At 35.3% G+C, this 7,987-nt stretch overlaps 1 pseudogene; it reads left to right on the forward strand.

Annotated features, from left to right (window-relative positions):
- Positions 1-4,613: 4,613 nt before the first annotated feature.
- On the forward strand, positions 4,614-5,357 carry LOC147524228 (secreted RxLR effector protein 161 pseudogene; annotated as a pseudogene).
- The last annotated feature ends 2,630 nt before the right edge of the window (positions 5,358-7,987 follow it).

Here is a 7,987-nt window from a genome sequence, read left to right on the forward strand (position 1 = left end):
GTTGGTATAATCCACAATAAAGTGTAATTTCAAAATTTCTTTACTTCCGTACTATGCTTTACTATTCCACTTATGTTTGAAACTCTAAGCATAAATCCTGTAGAGATCCTTTTTACAAAAACCAAAGGAAGCTACTTTCTATAGTCATTAGACCTATATTGTATTGTTGTTGCCAAATTTATGAGGCACGCCAAGATCTTCTTAATCTAATGGGAATTGAATTACTCCAGCAAATTGTGGTTATTGAGGTGTCAGGTGTCTTCAATGAAACGTTAATTTTTCCTTTTCATCTCTTTTGTCTGCTTTAGGCTAGATAACATGAACCTTCTGCATCCAACTTCTCTATGTTCATCAAATTGGCAACTAACTCAACTTAATTATCAATGGTGCAGATTTTGATGGAGACTCCATACCATATACCTTACCATATCGACACTCCATATATGAATTATGAGTCATTAATTGTCTATTTAAATTAGAATTCCAGTTAATATTCAAATTGTTGATATTATTTATGTTATTTGCATTCCTTATTACACATGTACGAAGCCGAAATAAGTCTTGCTTTGACTCCTAATGCTCCTTTTCTAATATCATTTGTTCAGCATTTCCTGGAGCCTTTGAACATTGCTGGTCAAGACAACTTGCATTCGTCATCTACTGAAATCGAGCAACTATGGGCTGTAGAAAGCTGTATATATATTCTAAATAGGAAACAATATATTTAGAATATATTTAGATATGAAACAATATATGTATTTAGAATAGTGTGTCTTGGTAGACAAGAAACTAACTTGTATATAAACCCATGTTATGGGATGAATCAAAAACACCAAATAGAATTGAAGTCTTCTATTCTACATGGTATCGGAGCATGTTCGATCATTTGAACTTTTTTATTGAATCTTGAATCCGCTGCATACTATAACCATTGAAATCAAACCATCCTTGAATCGTTGGATCTCAAACCCAAATATCAAACTTTTTTCCCAAACCTAAATCTCATACCAGTTTTTTTTTTCGCAACAAATTTCTGCAATGGCTACCGAAAATCCAATTGTGCCAGAAAATCAATCATCCTCACAAGTCATTCATCACCACTACACCCCACAAGACAACTCGGCATTTCCAAAAACTATTTCATTAGATGAGTCCAACTATACCATATGAGCTCCTCTCATGCGGATGCGTATTGAAGCCAGGGGAAAGATTGGTTATTTGACTGGCGCAAAAGTTGAACCGCATATGACTTCTCCAGAATATAAAGTTTGGGCAACATATAATGAAAAGGTAAAAAGTTGGCTTATTAATTCCATGGAGACTTCTCTTATGAACTGATATATTCGTCTTCCTACTGCAAAGGACATTTGGGAGGCTGTACATGTGGAGAAGACCTTCTATGATGACTCTGATGAAACTCGAATCTTTGAATTGAATACGAAGTGTTTTGAAGTAAACCAGAATGGGAAACCTATTCCTACCTATTATAACGAATTAGTGGCCATGTTTCAGGAGATTAATCAAAGGGTGACTTCCCATAATAATAATGTTGCAGCTATAGTCCATGAAACATCCACAATGTCTAGATTGCGTGTTCATATGTTTTTACGTGGACTAGATTTGGAGTATGATCAGGTGCGTGGAGAGATCCTTCGCAAGGAACCTAAATTTTCCTTGGAGCATAGCTATGCTTACATTCGCAAGGTCCAATCTGAGAAACAGGCTATGGGGCCTTCTATATCAATTGAATCCTCTGTCTTGGCTGTTCATAGCAAGACAAATATTCCTCCCGATTTTTCTGGTCCTTCACGCCACCCTAAAGGTAAATCAAATCCTTATGCAGATAAAACGTGCAATGTTTGTGGCGAATTGGGTCATAGCAAAGAGAGATATTATGAAGTGATCGGCTATCCTGATTGGTGGGACTTTGTAAGGAGGCCATGAAAGAATATAAGCAAGGCCGCCATTGCTAATGCTGTGAATGGATATCCAGACAATGCCTCGGCTAATGTAGCACAGTCAGGTATGAATGGTAAGGTTATTTCGAATAATACATGGATAATTGATTCAGGTGCATTTGACCATATGACAAATGACCCTACCCTTGTGAAAAGTCTTAGAGCTTCACTTCAAAGCGCTATTTCTACTGCTGATGGTACTCCAACTCCGGTTAGCAGAGAAGGTTCTATTGTGTTATCTAATACCCTTACTTTTGAATCTGTCTTAGTTGTTCTATCTATTGCCTATAACCTATTGTCTGTTTGTCAAATTATTCTAGCACTTGTATGTATTGTGACGTTCTATCCATCTTTATGTGTTTTTTAGGACATTCTGACTCGACGGGTCCTTGGTTATGGTGTTAGAAGGGGGAAACTGTACTATTTGGATTTGATAGAAATTGGAGAGAAATAGAAGAATTTTCTGGGGCAAGCTAATCAGGTCAATAGAGTCGAGAATGCAAAAGAAGTTGTGTGGTTATGGCATCGTTGTTTAGGTCATCTATCTTTTTGTTATCTTAAGAAGTTGTAACCTCATTTATTTTTAGTTGTTAGTGATTCTGAGTTTTATTGTGACATTTGTGAACTGGCCAATAGCCACCGTATTTCATATTCACCAAGTATTAATAGATGTCATGTTCCTTTTATGAAAATTCACTTTGATGTTTGTGGTCCTGCAAAAGTTTCTTCATTTTCTGGAACTTGATATTATGTAACTTTTATTGATGATTGCACTCGCATGACTTGGGTGTCATTACTGAAAAACAAAAGTGATGTATATATGATGTTTACTGATTTTTACAAAATGGTGGCGACTCAATATCAACAATCTATCAGGGTCTTTCAGTCAGATAATGGTGGAGAATTTGTGAATGGCCTCATGTCTGAATTTTGCCGGTCAATTGGAATTCGTCATCAAACCTCCAATTCTGGTACCCCCCAACAAAATGGTTTAGCAGAACGGAAGAACAAGTAGTTGTTGGAAGTTGTCCGTGCTTCCTTGTTTGGCATGAATGTACCTCGATCCTATTGGGGTGAAGCAGTGAAATCAGCAGCATATGTTATCAACCGTACTCCCTCATGGGTAATTGAGTTACAGAATCCTTATCAGAAACTCCATACACTTTTGTCCATCCCATCTATGCCTAACTTGGAGCCTTGGGTGTTTGGATGTACAACTTATGTCCATATCCCAAAACCAGAACAAAGTAAACTTGATCCTCGTGCGAAGAAGTGTATTTTTGTGGGTTATGCAGAGTTTCATAAAGGGTATAGGTGTTATGATCCAATTACTGGCAAAATACATATATCTCTTGATGTCTCATTCTATGAATCAGACCCGTATTACTCAGGGGGAGTTTCCCAGTCTTCCCTCCAAGGGGAGAGTGGCGGTGAAGGGAATCCTTGGTCTATTGACAACTTTGATGTCTTTGAAGAATTGGAACACTTGGAGGAACGATTTGATCTTCCTGCAGCAGAAATTGATCCTATAGCAGTAGAGAATAATCATGAGCAAACAATCAACCATTTGGTTCCCAGTGATCAGACAGAAGCACATGATCAGGATGTATCTGAAATTGTAGCACACAACATTTTTCCTTCTACATCAACAACTGAAGATCTCGGTCAGAATGATCCTCCTCAGCTACCTCCTATAACCTTTAATGAATTTGTTGGGTTAGAAAGTCTTGAACCTAGAAAATCACAATGAGCGAGTAAGGGAGTTCCTAAGAAACAATATGAACCAGACATTAAAGCCAATGCTAAATATCATATAACTAACTTTATGTCTAATCATAGGCTTTCTGAATCACATGCACTTGTTATTAATCAATTATCTACTGTATCTATTCCTAGTAACGTGCAAGATGCTTTGAAAGATAAAAAATGGAAGAAAGTAATGAATGAAGAATTAGAAGCCCTTCAAAAGAATGTAACATGGGAGGTAGTTGATATGCCTGTTGGAATGAAGATTGTTGGATGTCGTTGGGTGTTTACCGTGAAGCTTAATACAGATGGAACTATTGATAGATATAAGGCAAGATTGGTTGTCAAGGGATACACAAAACGTTATGTGGCGAAGATCAATACGGTCAGAATTTTAATTTCTCTTACAGCAAATAAAGATTGGCCCTTGCACCAGCTTGATGTGAAGAATGCATTCCTGAATGGGAATTTGGAGGAAAAATATACATGGATATGCCTCCAGGTGTGAAGAACCATCCCAAAGATGTTGGGAAGGTGTGTAAACTAAAGAAGTTTTTGTATGGTCTGAAACAGTCTCCAAAAGTTTGGTTTGGAAGATTTACAAAATCCATGAGAGCTTTTGGGTACAAACAGAGCAATTCTGACCATACCTTGTTTATCAAACACAAGGATGGTAAGATTACAGCTCTAATTGTGTATGTTGATGACATGATCATTACAGGGGATGATCCGAAGGAAATAAATAAATTACAGAAGTATCTGTCAAAGGAATTTGAAATGAAGGATCTAGGACAACTGAAGTATTTTCTGGGTATTGAAGTTGCAAGGTCTAAAAAGGGGATTTCACTCTCACAGAGGAAGTATGTCCTTGATTTGCTTGCTGAAATAGGGATGTTGGATTGCAAACCGATGGAGACACCCATTGAGATGAATCATGGACTTGCCATTCATCCTGACCAAGTTCCTACTGATAAAAGAAGATATCAGCGCCTTGTAGGAAGGTTAATTTATCTCTCTTATAATAGACCTGATATTGCTTATGTTGTGAGTGTGGTTAGTCAGTTTATGCATTGTCCGAGTGAAGAACATATGGATGCAGTCTTTCGTATTTTGAAGTATTTGAAAAAGGCACCTGACAAAGGTTTATTGTTTGGAAAGAATGATGTATTGGACATTGTTGGACACACGGATGCAGATTGGGCTGGTGATAAAATTGATAGACGTTTTACATCAGGATATTTTACTTTTGTCGGTGGAAATCTTATAATTTGGCGTAGTAAGAAGCAGAAAGTTGTGGCCAGATCGAGTGCAGAAGCTAAATTTCAAGGTATGGCACATGGAGTATGTGAATTGTTGTGGATCCGTAATGTCTTGAAGGAATTGGGCTTCAAGCTTCAAAAGCTTATGGATTTACATTGTGATAATCAAGCCGCCATTCAGATTGCACATAATCCATTTCAGCATAATCGAACAAAGCATGTGGAGGTTGATCATCATTTTATTAAAGAAAATCTTGACAGGAAGGTTATTCACTTTCCTTTCGTTACCTCAGAGGAGCAATTAGCTGATGTTCTTACCAAAGGTGTATCTGAAAAAGTGTTCGACAGCTTAGTTGACAAGTTGGGCATGATTGACATCTATGCATCAACTTGAGGGGGAGTGTAGAAAGTTGTATATATATTCTAAATAGGAAACAATATATTTATGATATATTAAGATATGAAACAATATATTTAGAATATTATATATTTAGAATAGTGTGTCTTGGTAGATAAGAAACTAACTTGTATATAAACCCATGTTATGAGATGAATCAAAAACACTGAATAAAATTGAAGTATTTTATTCTACATGGGCATGGACTTCATTACATGTGAGTAATCGACTAATGCTTCTAAAGGTTAAACACATAGAGTGGGTGTTAACCACAGTGATCTACAATATATAATATATGGAGCAATCGATGACAGTGAAGGAAGTTCTTGGGCGTTGAAGTCGTGTTGTTTACACTCTTCTGTGTGCAACTCGGAAAATTAGCTCTCTTTAAGAAATTAACCTCCTGCTCAAGCTCCTTACCAGATCTTCATCTTTGGAATTTGAGGCAGTCAACCAATGATTTTTTAACACAATTTTATAATGCACATACCTCAAATGTGTCACAAAGACTTTTAAGGAACATATATATTCATCTTTTTTTTCTTCCCATTTTTTTTCATGTACTTAGATTGTTATGTGATTGCAGTATTGGAAATTATTTGTAAACAGAAAATGATATTTAAGCAATGATATGTATTATATGAATGTAATGTACTGGCCTATTGTGTCTACTAGCACGGTAGCACCATTGCTACTGAACCCTTTTCCCAAATAAAAAAAATTGCACCAGTATTTGTTACACGTGCAATGTAAGTGCAGTTTTGTTAGATTTTTTGAATATCATGTATGAATTAATAACAAATGAATTAGTAACAATCTGACATAGCTCTCCTCTTGATAACTATGTTTACATTCTCTTCAATAAATTTTGTGCGTCGTTCATGTGCAGAGCACATACATTTTGCTAGTAATTATAATTATGTTGCAATGTTGTCTATATATTGGTGATAATTAACAAGCGAATCAATTCAATAAAAAAAAAACGGTGTGGGTGGGTTACGAAGACATGGGATTAGATTGATTTTTCGATTGTTTCTGTCAATTCCACGACCTTCTCGATCATCAAACATAACCTGTTCCACTCGTAGATGTTGCCCATATGACACCCTTGTTTTGTCATTTTCATTTATGAAATGTTGTGTGTAATAGGCCACCCATTGGTGGCCCTTTTATGTAAACAAGTTCCATTGATTTATTCACGTATCAAGATATTTTTTTGGTAACTTAGTATAAAGAATTGTTATATGAATCCTACAACCATATATATGACCGCATAAAATTCTGCGTATATATTACACACATTTCAATTGTTGTGAACAACTTAACACTACAGAAATTGACATTTTTTTTTTGTTCTGTTTATTCCAATCAATTGATACTTTCATACTTTGCAGTTTTGTTTTCTGAGGATGTTCACTGCTTGTTAAGTGAATAAATACAGATTTTACTGTGAAGCAACCTACCAGCTTCCCGCGTCAACCATTGATGGAACCCTCTCTATATTTTTACACCGCAAGTCACCAAATGGGCACAACTACCGAAGGCATTAAATTCCATCTTTCCACACAAAACCATTTACTGTTTTTTATAAAGACGAATTTACCCTTGCAAAGTCAAAACTGCATCCATCTCCACTCACCAGTTCCTTTGCTCACAGAAAATTAGTGGCTGACACCGCCACCAGTCCACCACCCGTCCACTGCCGCAACCACCAGTAGTCAGTACCATGTTATATATAAGCATTCTTTCTCGTTAATTTCTCCTACTGTAATTTTTTTTTTTTTTTTTTTTTGATAATTTAGTTTGGTTATAAACAAAAAAATATATTCCTACTTTATTTCATGGTTCATGCCCTTGTTAGATCAAATCTAAATATCTATATTTATCTTTGAATTTTCGTATAAATGATTGATATTTGGCTATTTTATTTTAAATTTCACTAGTTATTTTGGTTTTGAACTAAATAGCTTCAAAAAAATTATGTGATTTCTTTTCTCTAAATGTTTATGTTGTCTTCTTCTTTAGTATATTAAGATAGAAACTTTTGCTGTGGATACAAAAGATTAAATTCTCCTAATTCAATCATAATATATTGCTTGCAATCCAAAAGATTCAAAGATGGTGGTGATGGTTTCAAGTATATCTTAGGCATCCACCACTAATATACCGTCTTAGTTATTAATATTAAAATCATCTACAAACTCTTAAAGTTGAAGTGAGAAAGAAGAGAGACGTGAAATTGGAAGGAGCACTATTTTTCGTATTTGAGAAATGGAGAAAAGAGTTGAGAAATGTCAAAGGCGTGAGGAAGATGAACTGATGACGAAAAATAAAGAAGGGTATTTGAGAGAATGACAATAAATGTTCTCTTTTTCCTAATCCTTAAATAGGGGCTAAGTTATAAGAGGGTCTTATAGTGGTTTGTTTTTCATTTATAAACACTTGTAAAAATAGAAAAAACAAATACACGACATTTTATAGATGGTTATTTGACAAATATAATCCTGTTTTACATCACATTTAACTTGAATAAATTAATTTGAAACAAACGTATAGTTTGGTTTTCGATTTTAAATCAATTTTGATAATTAAAATATCGATTTTAGAAAACTATCTTAATTGGCGGT

Source organism: Coptis chinensis, chromosome 1 (assembly GCF_015680905.1).
Source record: "Coptis chinensis isolate HL-2020 chromosome 1, ASM1568090v1, whole genome shotgun sequence".
Taxonomy (NCBI): domain Eukaryota; kingdom Viridiplantae; phylum Streptophyta; class Magnoliopsida; order Ranunculales; family Ranunculaceae; genus Coptis; species Coptis chinensis.